This window comes from Typopeltis vanoorti, chromosome 17 (genome assembly GCF_054136105.1).
Source record: "Typopeltis vanoorti isolate ZY-2024b chromosome 17, IOZ_Tvanoo_1.0, whole genome shotgun sequence".
NCBI classification, from domain to species: Eukaryota; Metazoa; Arthropoda; class Arachnida; order Uropygi; family Thelyphonidae; genus Typopeltis; species Typopeltis vanoorti.
In genome coordinates, this window is record NC_143565.1 from 249741 (window position 1) to 271255 (window position 21515).

Here is a 21515-nt window from a genome sequence, read left to right on the forward strand (position 1 = left end):
ACCCTTCCTAATATCATTCATGTATGGATTGAAAAAATGGCTCAAGGACTAAACCCTGAATACCACTGGTCGGTCATCTTACATCTGGCAGATGCACACTCACCATATACCAGTTTTTGATATCTGTCTGTCAACCATTCACTGTTACAAGTCATGCTTATTTTCCAATCCCATATTCTCTAGTTTATGTAACAGCCTTCTGTGAGGTATCCTATCAAATGCCTTAGCAAAATCTAACATCATCATAGTGTATCCATTCCTTTTATCCAACTCGGCCATAATATTGTGATAAAATATGAGCAAATTGCTAAAACATGACCTACCTCTAGTACACCTATGCTGCTCCTTGCAGAATATAGCTTGATTCTCTACCCAATTTGTATGCGACTTTTTACCATCTTCTCTAAAATCTTCACTACCACGTCAGAGATACTGACAGGTCGGTTGTTAGACACATCAGTTTTGGCACCTTTGTAAAATGGAACTCTCATACATTCCTATGGTATCATTCCTGAGCTGAGACTCAAGTTATACAAACATGTGAGAGACATAAACAGTTCGGATCAGCATTCTTTTAGCAAAATGCTGATATTAAGTCTGTCCCTATTCACAAATTCTGTTTCAAATTATGCAACAGCACTTCAACCTCATTTTCATGCACCTCTAACTTTTTACCCAATATAGCAGTATCACAGTGGACTATGTTGCATACACCTGGTTAAGCTATCTTAGCAAAGTGAGCACTCCTTAACTGAACAATCTCATTAGTTTCTGATGCTAAAGTACCATCTACATTCAAAAAAGTTATTCTTCCATATTCATCCTTTCTTTTACTTTCGACATAACGCTAAAATTCTTTTGGATTGCCTTTAGCCTGCATAGCCAATTTTTTTCATGCTCCAATTTAGATTTTCACACAATACCCATTATTTGTCTAGGCTGAGCTTTATATTACTTAAATATAATGAGCCAATAGGCTTCATTTCGGCAATATAAACATTATTTAAATTTAGGGGATATGAAATCCCACATTGTTTTAAAACCGAATAAGAAACTCAAAGATTGGAAACAGAGAGTTTCATGCCGGATATAGTATAGTAAACTATAAAAGTATCGGCGACTACTAGCGTGAGCTAATGCACGTAGTAGTCCATTGACTACGTGCATTAGCCCACGTTAGTCGCCGATACTTTTATAGTTTACTATACTATATTCGGTAAGAAACTCTCTGATTCCAATCTTTGAGTTTCTTATTCGGTTTTAAAACAATGTGGGATTTAATATCCCCTAAATTTAAAAAATGAGCTTTATATATTTCATAACTCTTCTCACTCTTATTCTTATGATATTCTTTCCACTTCATATATTTTCTTGTGAATCTCTTGCTTAATATGGTGGCATTTTCATTTCACTCCCAAAAGTGGCGCTTGAATCCTCTGTAGTAGGCCATCTGAAGATAGACTTAAGTTCAAGTATAGTCACCGACTGGAGAAACTTTTTCTAAGTCTTGCTTCGACCGGTTCCCGAATTAATGGATGTCTGGCACTGGCAAGAGACTTTTTTCGCGGAAACTCGAATTTTTCATCCCGTAAACTCAAGAAAATCGATCGTAGATCCAGCATTGTTTCAGACATGCTCATAGTGTTAGATACCAAGAGACTTCAGCACTTGTTTGCATGTCTCTTGAACGGTTGCCATTTATGATTAGTGATAGTCAAGGACTAGCTATCTCTGATTAGCTACCAATGGAGATTGAACTTCCCCCTCTGTATCCCAAAACTAGATAGGTTAAAAAAGCCCTATCCCACTCTGTAGAAGAGAATGTTAGCTGATTATTATTATTGATATTAAATGGTTAAATCCGATTTGTTGTTGTTGTTGTTATTAGATGTTGACATACAATAAATACACTAAAACTACAATAATATACTAAAAATACTCCAATAAATCTAAAAAACCTTCAATGAATCTTCGAAAAATTATCGATCTTGCTGGAGCTTCTAACACTATGTCTTTTGACTAGATAGGCTTGAACCATTTTTCTCACATAGCAACGAGTGAGTGAAACAGTTTACCTGTTGAAGTTCTGATTCCATGTATTGTGCCAATATGAATGAATTTATGAGAAAGTATGACTGCTGGTATGAGTATGTGTAGACTCACTCAATCAGTATTTCACTCCGTGGTGGTCTCAGATAATAATAACCATGAAAGAAGAAGAAGAAGAAGAAAGAATATTTGATCTGAATATTATCAAAAGTAAGCAGAATTGATGTGAGATCATTCTTGCTAGATGTGTGAATTCGGACATTATTATTATTATTATTATTATTATTATTATTATTTAACGGTGTCTCCATGGAGTCAAAAGACTCATCGCGGGAGACCCGACATTGACACACTAACCATTATTTACACAATACCTGTCATACCTCTCCTTATATATGGAAGATCTTGATATTTCCATACCTTGACTACAATACTTGTTAACTGGTTACCGTGTGACAGTGGTGTGTTGAGGTGATCAGCAGTGATCATGAATTTCATGTGCCAAAATTGTGTTTAGAGAAAGAGATGCACGGTTTTCACGCGTTTGGGATGAGTGTGATGAATTCTGGAATTTTATCAGGGTGACGGACTACATTTAAAAGGTTTTGATACAAGGCGACTGGATATTGACAGCAATAGCATGCGACGTCAGGAAATAAGCCGTGACGTGAAAGATCATGCGAGTAGGGTAGAAGAGATCGAAGAAGTGGTTGTAAATGCAAAGGCCCAGCATGTGGGAGAACATGGAAACAGTGCATGAAAACGCTGGGTGCTGGCAGATGAAGGAAAGACGTGTACTTTGTGAATGGATGGAATGAATTTGTCAAATGTCTGAATTATGTCAGACTGAAGGACAGCATTTCAATAGTTTTGGTGTGAGTCAACTGAAATTAATGACAGTAGTAAGAGATCTAAGGAAGTAAGCTGTGACGTGATAGGGCAGATAAGTGGGATGCCAGAGAGACTGAAGGAGTGCTTTTCAATGGAAATGTGAAGAGTATAAGGGAGAAAATTGAATGAATGAATGAGGCACTGCATACTGATTGCTGTAACTATTGAATGCATGTATTGTGAATAGATAGCAAAATGATGTGATGACCTGGGATGTAAGGATAGCATTTTAATATGAAAAAAATGGGATTGTGGTGATAGCGAGGATTAACCAACAGCGGAATATAGGGTTGTATCGAAAAATACTGTCAGGATTTGTTACAGACACAACTGCTGTATATGTTTATAACTGATAATTTTGCCAGAGGTACTAGAATGGAGGGAAACGAAATTGGCACATCGATGTGGTTCATTCACTTTCCTCATGGGTTCACTTTAGTGAGTACAGACATGGCAAACCCAGGGTACCTGATGCTGGACCATGCCTTACTTCATTTAATATACATCTGTTATATTATGTGTAGACTGGTTCCTCCCCTTCTTTCTTCTCTTCTTGCTCCTTGCCCCCAATGCTATTAGAGTATTCGAGGGCTCGGGGTGATTCTTTCCTATCTTGCTATGTCATTTTGCCTTATTCAGCCACCAAAGGGGACAAGCTAGCCCCAATAGGTGCCAGCCCCAAGCCCGGATAAATGGCGAGGGTTGACGTTAGGAAGGGCATCCGGTCATAAAACTTTACTGCCAGCTCTAGCCATGATCAAATGAGTCGAAAAGAAAGTGATACAAGGGCTAGGGCGTATCCCTTAGCGACGCACAGCCACATCGCCCTGCAGCTGTGAGAAGCGAACGAGGGCTACCGCATCAAGGGCGGATGCGGTTAAAGAAGGAAGCCCAGCAAGTGGAGAGAATGTTGTGACATGATAAGGAAGAGGAAGTTGGGTATTTTATGCATGCAGGAGACAAGGTGGAAGGGGAAAAGGTGAAGAAACTAGGAGACGGGTATAAATTGTTCTACCCTGGAGCGAATAAATAGGGAGAAATGTAGTCGAAATTGTGGTGTGCGGCAGAATGAAGGGCGAAGTACTGGAAGTGGGTAGGAGGAACGACTGGATCATTAGAATGAAACTGGGTCTTGGAGAAGAGCAACTGGTCGTCTTATGTGTAAATGCCCCAAAAGTTGGCTGTACAGCAGAAGAGAAAGATGAATTCTGGAACGTGCTAGATGAAGAAATGAGGGAAATGGAAGAACACGAGATGGTGATTGTCAGAGGACAACGGACACATAGGAAGAAAGAATAGGGACTGTGAAAGGGTGCATGGCGGCCATGGATTGGGAATGATGATCCAGGAAGGAGAGAGGATTTTGATCTTCGCGGTAGCGTTTGATTTAGCAATTGTGAATTCCTTTTTCTAATAAGAGGGAAGAGCATTTGATAACATTTAGAAGTTGAAACAACAGTTAACAGATTGACTATATTTTGACTAGAAGAAACATCTTAAGGCAGTAACAAATTGTAGGGTAATCGCAACAGATCAAGTGGCGCATCAACACTAGCTGCTGTGCGCAGACTTTAAAATAAGGTCGAAGATAAGAACCTTTGGTTGCTATGGGAGGAAGAAAATTAAGGGGTTTCACTTAATAGAGTGTGCAGAACTGTTTTAGGGAGGTATTAGAGAGGATTTTGATGGACTAGAAACTGTACAAGATTGATGGAGACATAATTCAAAAGCAATTCTAAGGTGTGCGATTGAAGTGCTTGGTGAAACATCCGGTAAGATTAGAGAACAGAAGGAGGGTTGGTGGTGGAATGATAATGTACAAGAAGCAGTGACGGCTAAGAGGAAGGCAAAGCAGAAGTGGGATAAGTCAAGAGTGGAAGAGGACAGAGACGAGTACAGAGAGAAAAAGCGAGAAGCCAAGAGAGTTGTTGCACAGGCGAATGCCATAGCATATCAAGAACTTTATGATCAACTAGAAACAAAGGAAGGACAGAGAAATATTTATCGATTAGCAAAATTTAAAAATAAGGCATCAATGGACATCTTACATGTAAGGCAGATCAAAGACTCTGGAGGAAGAGTATCAAGGAGAGATGTGGATAAGAGAGACAGATGGAGAATATACTTTGAAGAACTTTTGAATGAAGAAAATGCAAGGACTCACTGACAAGATGGGCAGCCTTATGAAGGGGGTAGTTTGTAGAACATTAGTAGAGTGGAAATGAAGGAAGCCGTAAAGAGGATGAAAAATAGAAAATCGGTGGGCCTTGACAGGATCCTGGTGGACACATGGAAGGTACTGGAGGAGGAGAGAATTGACATGCTGTGGGACTTGTTAACAGAAGTTTGTTAACAGGAAAATATACCCGAGGAATGGAGGGAAAGTACTCTTGTCCCCATCTACAAGAATAAAGGGGATGCACAAGACTGTAAGAATTACAGAGGAATAAAGTTGAATTCCCACGCATTGAAAATCCTAGAGCGGTTTCTTGATGGAAGACTGAGGAAGGAGGTGGAGTTTGCATAGGAGCAATTTGGCTTCATGCCTGGTCGATCGACGACAGATGCTATCTTTGGGTTATGGCAGATGATGGAAATATTTGGAGAGAAGCAACGGGAGCTACATCTGGTATTTATTGATATGGGAAAAGTTTATGATAGAGTGCCAAGACAAGAAGTCTGGAGGTATCTGAAGCAGAAGAAGGTACCAGAGAAATATGTCAGGCTGGTGCAGGAGATGTACAGAAATGTGAAGACAAGGTTTTGGACCTGCTTGGGAGAGACAGAAAGTTCTCCAGTGATAGTCGAGGCTAGCTGGTGAACGGATACATTGGTGTCGAGGCTAGCTGGTGAACGGACGTGCTATCGGAGAGCTCCTGAGAGATTTGTGTTTTTTGTTGATTTATTGGTGTTTTGGATTCAATTTAATGGACTTAAGTGTTTAATTTTGGTATATTATTGGAGCTTTATTAGCGTGGTTAGTGTACTAAAGTGTTTTATAACATAATCTATGTCGGGAAGTCGCCGCTAGATGAATTCGTAATGTGTAGTGTTAGTGCAAGCTCCAGATAAGATAAGTATCATTTTCAGTTATCGATACAAATTACTTAATATTGTGTAGTTTTGTTTTGTTTGCCTTGCGTATTTTAGTGCGTCTATTTTTGGTGTGTTATAACGTATAATTTGACAAAACACGTTACAGATAAGTATGGCACCTGTGCGAAGGAAAATGGCGGCCAGTACTGAAGGTTCGCCATCGTTATCAAAGAACGGTAGCATAAAAGAAATGAGTCTGTGTACTAGCTGTGAAATGTACGCTTTGCGGAGTGCGGTCGGAGTGTGGTTAGATGATAATAAAGGATTGAATGTGTAGAAAATGTAGGGAGATTGCGGAATTGAATGTATTTCGGATCGTGAGTGTGATATTTTTGTCAACCTTCAGAATGAAGGAAATAGGGATATGACAAGAAACGGCAAGGTTGTACATGAAAATTGTGAGAGTGTGAATGTAGAAAGTGTGAATGATAGTATAAATGGTTTCTCAGAGAACAAAAAAGATGAGATAGATGCATTGAGTGAGATCGCGTTATTGAATAGTGCGATAGAAAGAGCAAAACAGCAGCTAGAGTGCATGAACAAAAGTAGACTGAATGAACCAACCAATAATAAAAGGTATGACAGGAAAAATAGACGTATGAATGTGAACATGAACAAAATGAAGGATAGAGTGCTGTATGGAGACTCGTTAGTACGAGGTGTGTTAGTAGAGGATTTGACAAAATCGTACCAACCTGGTGCGACCATAAAGGACGTAACTGCGTCTATTAGAGAGCAAAAGGAAAGGGTGAAAGAAATGATTGTTGTGGCAGGTACGAATGATTTGAAAGGAGATAAAATGGAAATGATAGAAGACCTGAATGAATTGTTTGAGGTAGCAAAAGAAAAGAGTGAGAGAGTTAGAATGATTAGTCTTTTGCCACGGTATGACAGTGAAATGTTTAAAAGGAGGGCCATAATTGCGAATGACTTTATGCGTGGGTTATGTATGACGAGTGGTGTGGAATTTGTGGATGTGTGGAGTGAGTTTGATGGGCGAAAGGATCTATATAAGATGGATGGCTTGCATTTGAATGGTTACGGTGTAAGAAGACTTGAGAAAGTGTTGCTGAATGTAGTGGATGTGCAAATTCAGGGAAACTAGATTTGTTAGGGGGGGGGAGTAGAGATACAGTCCTTATGGAGGCAGTTGAATGTAAGAATGAATATAATATGCCAGAGAAAATAAGGACAACAAATCTGAGTGGGATAGTTAATATAAGGCATCAAGGTAGGGTTGGGGCTAATGGGGGTCTTAAATTCATGTACACTAATACTAGGAGTATTAGGAACAAGAAGGAAGAGTTTTTGGCCATGGTTGGCACTTCCAGACCACAGGTTATAGGTATTAGTGAAACATGGCTGACTGTAGATGATATAACTAGTGGGATTGAATGTGATGGTTATAGTGTGTTCAGGAATGACAGAGAGAATAAAATGGGGGGAGGAGTATTGTTGATGATAGCTGATGAGCTCCAGCCAAGGAGAATAGAAGTTGAATTGCAGGATAGAGAAAAGAGCACATTTGAGGCCATTTGGTGTGAGATTGTGGCTAGCAGAACTAAATATACAATTGGGTGCTGCTATAGACTAGGTGATGGAAAAGATGGTGGTGACAGTATGCACAAGCAACTAGAAGAAATGAGTGGAAGGAGGGTGATTATTATGGGATATTTCAACTATGGTCGCATTGATTGGAGTGAGGAGAGGACACACGGGAGGAAGGAACTGGATTTTATGCGGTTATTAAGGGATAACTATCTGTGACAGCATGTAATGGAAAATACTAGGGGTCAGGGAGTGCTTGACCTAGTAATTACATCTGAGGATTTGGCTGTAACAAATATGACCACATTGCCACCAATCGGTGAGAGTGATCATAGGGTCTTAACTTGGGAGGTGGCTAAAGGTGTAGAATTTTCAATTAAGACAGGGTACATGTGGAATTATCGGGCTGGAAAGTATGACAAACTTAGGAGTTTGATTGGTTCAGTGCCATGGCATGAACAACTGCAAGGACTAGAAGTTGATAGTGCATGGGAGGTAGTTAAGAAGTGCTTGCATGAAACAATGGCTGACTGTATACCTAGAGTCCGAATAATAAATCAAGTAGGGGTTAAATGGATGAATAACACCATTAAGCTTGAGTTGCAAAAAAAGAAACAACTATGGAGGGAATTTAAGGAGAAGGGTGACCGGCAGGCACATGAACGGTATAAAGCGCAGGCCAGAAGGGTGACGAGTGTGGTAAGAAAAGCAAAAAAGGATTATGAAAGAACATTGGCCATGCAGGCTAAAGAGAATCCTAAACAGTTTTTCAGATATGTAGCAAGTAAAAGGAAAAATGTACATGGCAGATTGATTTTAAAGAATGCCGATGGTAGGGAGGTAACTGAATCAGTTGAGATAGTTGAGTTACTGAGTGAGCACTTTGCAAAAGTATATCATCCAGGTGGTGACATTGCAGAAACGAATAAACCAGTAGATTATACGGGAATTGTGGTTAATGAAGTGGAAGTGAGTAGTCTATTGCATAACCTCAATGTCAATACATCTGTGGGATTGGATGGTATACCAGCTCGTGTTGTACGAGAAGCAGCTAAAGAATTGTCAGTACCCTTGACCATTTTGTTTAATTTGAGTCTCGGGTCTGGGTTAGTCCCGAGCGGGTGGAAAGAGGGGAAAATAGTTCCACTGCATAAAGGTGGTTCCAAGACTGCTGTAGTAAATTACCGACCGATTAGCATATCAGGAATCATTGTCAAGGTCTTAGAGAAAATAGTCAAGAGGAAAATACAAGATTGGATAGAAGAAAATGGGATACTGTATCGGGGACAGCATGGTTTTGTGAAGGGTAGGTCATGCCTCAGTAACTTGCTCACGTATTATAACACAGTGACGGCTGAACTGGATAAGGGTAATGGGTTTACGGTGATTCTACTGGACCTTGCCAAGGCCTTTGACAGGAGTCCACATGGAATTCTAATCAGTAAATTGCAGCATATGGGAATGGACATAGGGTTGGTGAGATGGATAGGAGGATGGTTGACGGAGAGATATCAGAGAGTGGTTTACTCGGGAGTAGAGTCCACAAGACGGCCTGTGACTAGTGGTGTGCCACAAGGATCTGTTCTTGGACCACTGCTGTTTAATTTGTTCATAAATGATATAGGAAATGATCTGAGAGGAACAGTTCATTTGTTTGCGGATGATGCGAAGTTGGGTAGGGCAATAGTGAATGCAGATGACGTCAAAATTTTGCAGGATGATTTGGATAGATTGGAGGTCTGGGCTAAGGAGAATGGATGTCAGTTTAATGTGGCAAAATGTAAGGTTATGCATTTTGGGGTGAAAAGATTGGCGGCAGTTTACTGCATTGGTGGAACCCTGCTCCAGGAAATTGATGAGGCACGAGATTTAGGAGTGTTGGTAGATAAGGAATTGAAATTTAGGGGACACATTGCAAAAGTGACCAAAACAGCTCATCAAATCACTTGGTTGCTGAAGAATACGTTGACAAGCAGAGACAAGCAGGTTATTGTTCCTCTGTATCGAGCCTTGATAAGACCCCATCTAGACTACTGTGCTCAGATTTGGTCACCTAGGTTTCTTCTTGATGGGGGAGGAGTTGGAGAGGATCCAGAGGCGAGTGACCAAGATGATAGCAGGTCTGTGGAATGAACCGTATGAGAACAGGTTGAGGATTTGTGGGTTGCAAAAATTGGTTGATAGGCGGAGGAGGGGAGATATGATTGAGACATTCAAATTACTGAAGGGTTTCTATAAAATTAATTCAGAAGATATTTTTGAGAACAGGGCTGGTTGTGGGAGGACTAGGGGACATCCATGGAAACTGTTCAAAAGTGTGGTTAGTAAAGGTGTTAGAACTGGGTTCTTTACTTTTAGAGTAGTGAATGAGTGGAATGCGCTCCCTGAGTCTGTGGTGGATGCAGTGACAGTGAATGAGTTTAAGGCGAGGTATGATAGATACTGTATGAATGTCAAATAGTTGTGATGAATATGATTTGGGGCCTACCTCGATGAGTCTAATGACTCCCTGGAGTTGCCCGTAATAATAGTAATAATAGTTGGCTTGCCTCAAGGGTCAGCATTAAGTCCGTTCCTGTGTAATATTGTGATGGAGGTGGTGACGGAGAAGGTATGAGAAGACCCGCCTTGGACTATGTTGTATGCAGATAACATCGTGGTGTAGTAGCTAAACTGGAAAGTTGGAGGAAAGTACTGGAAGAGAGAGGTATGAGATTCAGCAGAATTGAGACAGAGTATATGTGTTGCAAAGTGGATGGCAGCGAGGAAACAGATTTGGAGCTGGAAGAAAATATCATCAGAAAGGTCAGTGACTTTAGATACTTAGTTTCAACAATGAAAGAAGATGGTGAAGCTGAGAAGGAAGTGGGATGCAGGATACAAGCAGGAGGAACTGGAGAGAAATGGCTGGAGTGCTATGTGATAAGAGTGTGCCGATCAATCTACAGGATAGTAATGAGACCTGCTATGATGTACGCTATGGATAGGGATCCCATTTTTTGAAAACAAAAAAGCTGGAGACAATAAATTTGTCCCAGTTAAATGTTAAATTCTGCATGGCACACTCTACATTTCACTCTTGAGCTATCATCACAATCACAGTCACTGCTTTTTGTTATGAAAATGAAAGGAAAAAGATCCTTCAATTTTTCATTTAAATTACACTTTCTTTTGGACATTTTGTAACAAACGGTATAATTTTATTAATTTAAAAAAATACAATATTTACAATTAATACGAGAATGAAAGAATACGAAATGAACAGTTCAAAACTAGGTTATATCACATACCCTGTAGCGATATAAAAACAATTTAGCGCCTGACGCGTGAAGCTTAGTTCGCATAGCATGCAATATCAGACGGTCCGCAATGTTTCTCATTGGTTGAAAGAAAATGAATTATCGTGGCGCGTTAATATTCAAAAACATGTCGACCAATGAGAAACATTTCGGACCGTCTGATATCGCACGCTATGCGAACTAAGCTTGAGATAAAAGATTGCTAAAAATTTACGGCCGACCAGACGAACGAAATAAATGCTGTGATTGCGATTAGTTCAAGTTGGCCGACTGTCTCCCTCATTCTGACATTCTTTTCTCCGGCTGAATGAAATGCATGGAACAAAATCGTTTTCCCAAAATTCTAACATTCTGGTAATTCACGAACTACAAAATAAATATGTCTCTGCTTTTTGTTTTGTAAACATACATTTTTAAAAGCACCCAAAAATATTACGACTTGTATTTATTAGAAATGTTAATATTTTTATATTCTAAAAAATCCGGGACATATAGCGTCCCAAACTAAACATATCGGGACGCTGCGACAGAAGTAATAAAACCGGGACTGTCCTGGGCAAACCGGGACATATGGGATCCCTAGCTATGGAAACTGTGGCCCTGAGGAAAAATAACAGCAGGATGGAGGTAGCAGAGATGAGAATGCTTAGGTGGATGTGAGGTGTGACCAGAAAGGATCATCTGAGAAATGTAAGGGGAAGGGTGAAAGTTACGAACTTAGGAGCAAAGATACAGGAGGCATTGTTGAGATGGTTTGGTCGTGTGATGAGGAGGGAGGAAGAGTATGGGGGAAGAAAAGTCATGCAGATGGATGTGCAGGGGAGGAGGAAGCACGGGCAGCTAAAGAAGAGATGGATGGATATGGTGGAGGAGGACTTAAGGATGAAGAACTTGGATGTGGCTACAGCCCAAGACAGGAGGTTCTGAAGGAGACTCACTACAAACAACGACTCTACTTAAGTGGGAAAAGCTGCAGAAGAATAAGATGTGGTTCATTTACTCCAAAATTGTTAGAATAAGCGAGACATGGTTCGATGTGAAGAAAATCCTGTTAGCATTAAACATAGATGGAAATGTTCTTCATGAATTCATGAACATCTGTAGAAAAAAAAAGGATAACCCTGTTGATGGTAAAAAAGTAGTAATGCATATCCAAGTTGAATGCTGGGGTGGGGAATAGTGGTAAGCTTAGAGGAGGAAAAGAGGTGGACAGGATGAAATATTTCGTTGGATGTTGCACCAGGTAATGTAGTTGGCAGTGAGAGGGAACTTTGTAGACAAATTAGAATGCCTATCAAAGAAAATATTGATAATGGCGGGAAATGTTCATTGTGGTAATATATAGATCAGAATGACCTAGAAGGAATCCTAGGTCATTCAGAACTAATTTCTTAAGTTTTTGAGGAACTTTTTTTGAGTAAGTTTTTTTTTAGTATGTTTAACAGGGAGCACCCAAGAATCAAAGGTCTCGATTTTCGTAATTTGGTGAAGGTCAAAGGATTGAAAAGAACGCCAAATTGTCAACTTCATATAGGCCAATATGCATGTTCTGAGTTGTGGTTAAAGTAGTTGAGAGGTCAGTGCTATTCAATAAGAATATCACTTCTATGAACATCAACAGAATTTGGTTGATGATAGAAAAGGAGTAATACCTTTACAAGAAAGGGCAGCATGGATTTAATCAAGAAAGATTAACTTTTACCAATCTGCTTACTTATTACAAAAATGTGACAAATTCAGATCATGGAAATGATCAAAAGTTACATTTGTACATCAGTGATAAATGTAACTTTTGCAAAGGCATTTCGTAGATTTCCGCATGCAGGTTGGTAATTAAAACTGGTGGGTGATGGATAGGAGACTGATTCAGATAGATGCAGTGAGCTATATATGAGATAGCAACATTCCAGAAGTGTAGCCATATGGTGCACTCCCCAAAGATTTGTTTTAGTCACTGCTCATTAATATGTATATTAACGATGTTGAGGATATTCAATGGGAGATGTCCAGATGTTTGCAGATGACGTAAATTTGAGAGCTGAGTAGCAGAAAGATGTTGGGGTTTGGAGAGTCTGGAAGGTACCAAGTGAGTTGAGTTACCACTTCAATTGTCAACTTCAATTTCTGTAAGGTTTATATATTACAGGAGTTGAAGGAGATATGGGAGCTGCAAATGATTGCAGACAATGATCCAAAATTTATTACTAGAGTTGGGAACTCATTGAGCAAGGCCAATTATCACCCATAGCAGCTGCCATACCTTTGCTTGAATTCATTCATACTATCTGCACTATTACCTCCAAAGGCAAGCCTTCCATTGTGCCCACTCTTGTGAGTAATACCTAGCTCTCACTGCTTTGACTGTATTCATGGATGTACAACTTCTGTGGATGCCCTCACAAACCTCCATAAGATGAAACATTCCACCTCTCATATCCTGACTCCTTTCAGAAGTTTGTATGTATTATTTCATATCACTGCTCTTTCTCCTGTTTGCTACTGTCAGAAGCCCACACTTCAATCTGACCTCATAATCTCCTTTACAATCCCATTATCAATCTTTAGCACTAACCTTTGTAACCTCTGCATTATATTTGTATCACATTGGAAACCAAAAGACCAGATATGTGCACTTTGGTCCAGGTGAGATTCTATCAAACCTTCCAAAATGGTTAAACCGACTTCCTTATACGTCAATGGTCGTTTCTATATTGCAATTATACTCTGAGTTTGTATTTGCAATCCCTACTTTTTAACCACGCTTCCGGTCAGGACGTACATATACGTTCAAGTTATAATGGATGCGAATTGCATATTAAAATTGTAATACCACTGATATTACATTGAAATATATGATTGATACGAAGCGTATGAGGATGCGTATTTGATCCATAATGGCCGGTAAGGTGGTTGGATAATAAATTGAAGTTCAGATGCCATAAAGTAGAGATTGCAAATAAAACTCAGGATAATCCCTATTCTGATCAGTTTCTTCTACCATAATCCCTCCAATATAATATGCTACTGGTATCTCATCATAATAAAGTGCCTAACTTTACATTTACTAATATAAAACTGACAGTCTTTGAAACGCCAATTTCAGCTATACAAGTGCTAGATGTTATCGAATTCGTAATTTTCGTTGCCTATCTTCGCATCATTAGAAAACAGCTGAATGTCTTATTCCAAACATCATTAGTGTAAAGATTGAATGTTGGTCTTCACATTAATGTAAAAACTGATTCCAAATTTTTATGTCAGGGGGGCCACCCTCTCACTCAAGGTAACAGTAATATAATCGAATGCCATATCCTCCAATCTAACTAAACAGCCTTCCATGCCATCCAATCAAAAGCCAAAGTAACAAGTATCATCATCTTGTTAATAGAGGTACATCAATTAGTAGAAGAAAATCCTCAGAAAACAGAATATCTGGTGATAGGAGGAAATAGGCGACTTGGGTATAACATTGGATATAACAGTCGAGCACTTGTAATGTCAAGGAACAATACTGCATAAATATGTGGATTGTTGCATAATTCAAGGAAAGGCGCAACAAATGGGCTCCAATGAGGCAGAGAAGAAATGAAAACGCAGACTATGGGGATATTATTGAAAGAATGAGTATTATATATACAAACGTGAAGGATGATTACTAACAGTGACAGAAACGAAGATCATGTGCTACAGAAATGGATGGCCAAAGTAGAAGCTCCCTGATATCTAGGAGCCAGCAAATTCAGGACGAAATCAGCATCATACAACGGATGTACCAGCTAGACTCAGTGGCATAGACTGAAAGAAAAAACTTTGGTCATCTGATGATTCCAGATACGAGATTGACCAAAAACCTATATGATTACCGTATTCCAGGTAGGAGCAAACGTGGAAACTCGACTATCGTGTATCTGTCAATCATCAGTGGTTCTTACATCGATACAAGAACTACCGATAATATCTCCGTATTCAATAGTCAGTTATAAACTGCAGTAGAACCAGAAATGACCACAACGGAATATATTCGATAACGAAACCACCAGCTGTCGCACTTACCAGAATGACAGACGTATTAGAAATAAAAGGAAAAATGGCACTGGTATGATTAGTTTGGCAAAAATTACTAGCATTAGTGAGATCTGGTTGATAGAAAACAATATAGTTACAGAGACGGAATGCGAGAGGTATTTTCTGGCAGTATAGAGGGAATAAAACAGGAGGGGTATTGCTGTTGATAGTTGAACTTCAATATTGATGTTAAGGAGGATTTTAGGCCTGACGGAGATGGGTCAGAAATCGAGATAGAGAGGACAAAATATATTGTTGATTGCTGCTATAGATCACACGTGGATGCTATGTATCATCTGCAGAATAGGAGGCCAGCATGTTAAGTGATTGTTAGAAGACAAACTATGACGACATAGATTGGAGAGAGAGAGAAAAGAGTGCATGTCAAGATGGAAATTAAATTCGGTGCGGTTACTAAGGGATTTGAGAAGTCGGTATAGACGAAGCACTGTGGTCAGAAAGACCTGGGTTCGATTCCCATCCATGACGTAAGAAACCTTTATCTGGTCTCTTTCTACTAAAGGTGGGTTAGCCAGTCTCATATCGAAGTAAAGGGTTTTCATCGAAAATTTGGCTTTTCGTTCCCAAGCAAACCGGCCCCATGAATACAAATGTATTTACAGCAATGAATACTTAAGACTCAACCATAGACCTGATTAGTCAGCTATAAGTATGGTATATAATTAGTATGGTGTATGCTATACTTAGTATAGCATATACTTAGCATAGTGTATACTAAGTATATGTTATATGGAATGTGAGACTTTGGTTGGCACAGTGAGAGGTTAAAGGATGGAATGGAAACCTACCACATAGGAATGTTGTTTAGTTCAGGTAATGTTGCTAACATTCATGCCAATAACTCCTATTATCTTTTTAACTCGCATACTAAGTAATAAGAAGCGAGAGAGTGAAAATCGTAAATATATTACCGCAATATTATAAAAATGAATTAAGGGACTATGATGGCAAACGATTCGATGTGTAAGCAATGTAGAAGGAATAGATTCGAGTTTTTGCATGTGTGGAATAAGTTTGAGAGATTATTTTTGTATGAGGGACGGTCTGGTTGAATACGAATGGTATCAGGAAACTTGAAAAAACAATAACTGGTATGAGACTAGCACAGTCAGGGAAACCAAATCATGATGGAAGGAATGATGAGAATGTATGTAAGAGTGGCAATGTTATGTACCTCTGCTAATGATGTGAATCAGCATTATGGAAATGATTATGAGGAGAGAACGATTTCGACTTTTTGTTCCTCTGGTTTGGACCTATCAAACATCTGCATATATATAATATAAGGCGCTAGAGAAAAACATACCGTATTTACTTGAATATAACTCGCACTTTTTTCTCCAATATTAAACTTACAAAAATCAATGTGCGCAATATATGCATATGCGGGGATTTTTAGAAACTAAAGTTTTTCAGGAAAAAACTAAATTGACGTTTATAATTAAATTCTCGGTATTTATTATAATTTATACTTGATCACATTTATAAAATGATTGCATTTAAATTTTAATTATGAACGTTATTTACACGATCGGTCGCTTACCACAATGTTTCTGTAATTAAATTAAATCATGTCCCAAGCTCTTAAAACCCAGTTGTATAACAGTTCTAATGATGGTCTCTTAATCTTAATTCCTCACCGCGCGATCCAAGATCGACTCGATGCTCTCTCACTCCCATATTTCCTCTACTGGTTGCCTCCGTGCGGTATTAACAAGACATCGCGTGACTCAACGACAAATGCAAGCTGACGATTGTTGATTTGAAATGCTGATTCTCTTCAAAAATATCTGAAACTGCTACAACATTCACTTAAAGTTTTAAACTTTTCATGTGCAAACTATATACGTGAAAGGTTTACATTTCTTTTTTCATAAAGTAATATCAGGGGTGCGAGACGAGTTATATTCGAGTAAATACGGTAATCTGTCAGTTGTCAAATTTTCACCGGTTTCAGCCTTTTTTGAGGCTTCATCAGTGATCAGTGAGTAGCTAGACCAAATAGATATACCAAAGGGTATAGCGAAAAGAACTTGTATACTCTGCTGCACGAGTTGTCAAAAGGGTGCAACCATTTCGCTATACCCTTTGGTATCTATTTGGTCTAGCTACTCACTGATGAAGCCTCGAAAAAGGCTGAAACCGGTCTGGGTAATGACCTCCCACCATAATGTAATAACATAACAGCATACATTTCCTAGGAAATGTTTTTACATTATGGAAAATACCAAGAATAGCGATCAGAACTTCACCACCTTTGCTGCGAGTTGCCCGACTAGGACTACTTGCATTGGCTCACGCTCGTAATCGCCGATACTCTACTATATCCGGCATGAAACTCTGATTCCAATCTTTGAGTTTCTTATTCGGTTTTAAAACAATGTGGGATTTAATAACCCCTTAATTTAAATATTTATATCGCCTAAAAATGAAGCCTATTGGCACTTTATATTTAAGTAACATAATGGGAGACTATCCAAACACTGATTGGGTAGCAGTAAAATCTGATAATGAAACTTAATTTATTGAGTTGATGCAAGACAACCGCCTCAAGCAGCATCTGACAGAAGTAGGCTGATCATATATGCATTTGCACCATTTTGAATGGGATAATCCTGTTATTTTAATAAAAATGACAATTATGTTCCATTTTTAATAAAAACTATAAATATACTTTAATATTGGTCAATTATAATTATTATTCATAACCTATAATCGTATATCAATATCATGGATGGCCACGCAGTTAGCCTAGTGGCTTTGCGCTCCGCAACCATGCTCCTGGGTTCGATTCCTGTCGCTGACCTGAGGAGCTTAAGGATCAGTCATTGCCAAGCTAGCCAGTCTTGGGCATGGACAGCAGGGTTTTTTACCCTTTATCTGGGGTTTTTCATCCCACAAGCAGGCAAACCGGCCCCTTGAACACAAGGATCTACAGCCATAAATACTTAACCCCTTCACGAGGGAACTCAAATCCTTCCAATAGGGACGGGGGAGAAAAGGGAGGAAACTCCATATGAATAAATAAATATCCTGAATACCAGTAATTTGTATAACCATGGAGTTGCATTGTTCAATACAAAATATCAATATCTGCAGCGATGTATTCAGAGAAAATAAAAAAAAAATACATGTTGGTAACACTTGTGCATCGCAGACGAGGCGTCTGTTCTGGTGTATGCTAACTGGTGGCTTTGTTATTCGATGCAGGTGGTTTAAATTTCATATTTTTTAAAAGTTTTAAGTGTTACTTTTTAAAGCTTTAAATCTATCCTTGCAATATCAAAGAGGTGAAACTGCAGTTTTAATGACACTCTCCAGAAAGACATCAACCAACATCTATGTAGCCTGAAACATAAGGATGTTGAAAAGACTTTGGCATCACTTAAAAACATCAGCTCGTTTATGGTGAGACCTGCTAGTAATAAATAGTGAAAGGGATAAAATTACAGCAAGTGAAGCTCTTGTTGCTTATCATACTGCGCGCCAAGGCCAAAGTTTTCGTGCAAATTACTGCTTGCCGACAGTTTAATAAAACTTATGAACCAAAATTTTCTTCAGCATGTACCAAATCAGAAGCAATAATTACCAACGTTTTATCACTATACATATTAGATGAAGTAATAGAGATGCATCAAACGTTTTTCCAATCGTCGGTACTTTTGTCAAATAGTGGTGTTCGAGACAAGTTTATTTCCTTACCTGGTGAAACATCCGACATGCAGTGTGCTATGTTGAAGTAACTGCCTTACAAAACAAAATTGTTGCTTTGTGTGCAAATAACAGGAACACCAATTTTGGCAGTTGCAAAAGACGGTGAGTGGAATGGATTGCGAGAAGTAATTAGGAGTGAATAAGTTAGGATACATTTTTTGTGTATTAAGGCTTGCGTAGGTCTCCCACAAATTTGACCCCATGGAGATACCCGATATATTTTTCTTTTTTTATAATATGGGAAAGCTTAATTTCAGATTTTTGAGAAATGAACATTGCCTAAACTATAGGAAAACAGTCAGTACAGCTGATTGTGCAATGGTATTTATACCACTTTATTATAAATACATATATATGTAACATTTTTTTTTGGAGCATAGTCATCTAAAGCAGTGCTTCCCAAACATATGGATGCAAATGCCCCCCTTCGAAAAATGAAAATATTTCATGGTCCCCAACAAAAACAACAAAAAAATCTTAATACAGACATATGTATTATATTTATATTCAATACAAACATACACAGCAAATATCGCAAAAATAAAATGCAAATATTACATTTTTATCATCTTACATATGAAATGTCAAATGTGTATGTAAGATGATAAACTTAGTCTTAAAACATTTAAAATTTTTTATTATTTCACGGGTCCCCCAAGGGAGCTGCACCCCACAGTTTGGGAAGCGCTGATCTAAAGAACTAGTTCTAACAATGTGAGCTTGTTTTTACAATTGATTCTAAATACAGCAAATGTCTACTGCAAGAATGTTTTTTTATAGCAGATTGTTTACTATAGTGAAGTTTTTTTTTTTTAGCAACTGATGGTTTAGCTGGGAACTTTTCAGTACATTGTTATGAGTCAGTGGGTTTATTAGTGGTGGTGCTTTTTTGTAATGAGTGAAATGTATATTATGCTTCTGGCATATATATTTATTGCAGTATGGTGGTGTACATTAATGTCCAAGTATCAGCAGCTAGCATGTGTAGGTTTTCTATAGATTGTTTAAAGTAAAGATAACCATCTGGAAGTCTGGTGGCATGTTTAAAAATGGTAAATAACAGTTGCTTGCAGTTTCTAAAGTAAATTTTTTTCTAGGGTTTTGGTTATTTAAGTGTATTAAAAATGTATTTAAAGTGCTGTGGCTCACAAAAATTATTCTTCAAAAATTTTCATGAAAAATTTGCAGAGCAGTGAGAGAGGAGAACCCACTGCCATTTCTTCAATTTTCCAATTCCTATTTGGGGGTACACTGTTTTAGATTAAGAATTCTGATTTCCTTTTCATGTTAAGCTCAATGGCCTGTCATGGCTAAGTAACTTTGCTTCTTAGAAATCTGCATGCTGCTTAGGATAGGGCAGTTACTCCAAATGCATTGTTTGCCATGTCTGTAAACTGCATGTATTTTCCTGGCTATGTTGCCTGTTCAGTGAGGAAAAACCATAACACTCTTGAGACCAACTGACGTTTTGTTGAAACACCCTTATAAAGGTTCCTCAACAAGAAGGGATTCAAATCCAGGTCTTTCCAATCGATGGCCATTGTCGATAACAAACGGGCTATGGAGGCTCTTAGGCAAAGAACATCAATTGTTAATATCCAATTTTTAAACTTTGAACTGGTTCAGTATCTGAAAGCCAGAATTAAAAATTACAAGTATAAAAAGTACACTTAAATAAATACTGTCTAGGGTCAAATTGAAGCAACATTCATCTAATTATTTATTAAGACAGTCTGGTTGACCAGACAGTTAGCATATCTGCTTTGTAATCAAGACTTCAAATACAGCCATGGGCACAGATGTTTGCATTGTTTTTAGGTGGGAGATGAACTTCATCACCCAGTGTGAGATCGTCGGCTTACCAGAAGCCTGAAGTAGCTTGGAAAAGTTCTTTTTGGTCTCAATAGTTTACAGTCAATGAAAAAAATAAATAAAATAAGAACAGGAAAAAAAAACTTAACCTAACCATGGAATCAACATAGCATAAGTTTACAAAAGAAAAAAAAATCCTTTGTGGGTGAGTGCAACTTAAAAAGATAAAAAATAATTATGCATTTTATGTTTTTGTTTGTTCTTGAAAAATGAGAAATATTTCTGCTGTAACAAATCCCATCCCACTGCTATGAGGATATTGATATCTGTGTTAACAGGTTAGGTTTTGAAAGTTGATGTTGTTACCAGATATATCTCAAAGTTACTAAAAGTTTATCATTATGCTTTTCAAGGATTTAAGCCTAGAGTGGCACCTGTTCCAGCCATAGAAATCATTGTTGAATCTCTTAAGGACGTCCTGGTTTTCTTTTCCCTAATGGTTTGTAATCTTTGTGTTTTCATTCTTTCAACGTGTTCCATCCATTTATGCTTATATTTTTTAATTTTTTTCTATTATTGATTCCTGGTTTAATTCTTTCATAATTTCATTTCTTTTGTGATCAAATAGAGTATACTTTGCAGTTTTTCTCATGAACTTCATTTCAGCTGTTATTAATCTTTGTCTTATTGTCCAGATTTCACTTCCATACAATAGGACTGGTAGGGATAATGTATTGTATACTTTTACTCTGGTTTCTTTTTGAACTAGGTTAGGTTTAAATATAGCGTTAATTACACCTGTTAATTTTAAATATTTCACAATTTTTAGGTTTATATCTTTTTCATTTTCATCTGTAATTATACATCCATAAGTAGTTAAGGTTAGGGTACTCACAAAAAATCAGTTTTGAGGTAAAAATAAGAAAAAAAAAGTTTCTGTTTTTATAAAGTTTATATACTAAAAAATATATTCCATAATTTTCATACACTAAAACTTCCTACATCTGAGTTATCTTTATA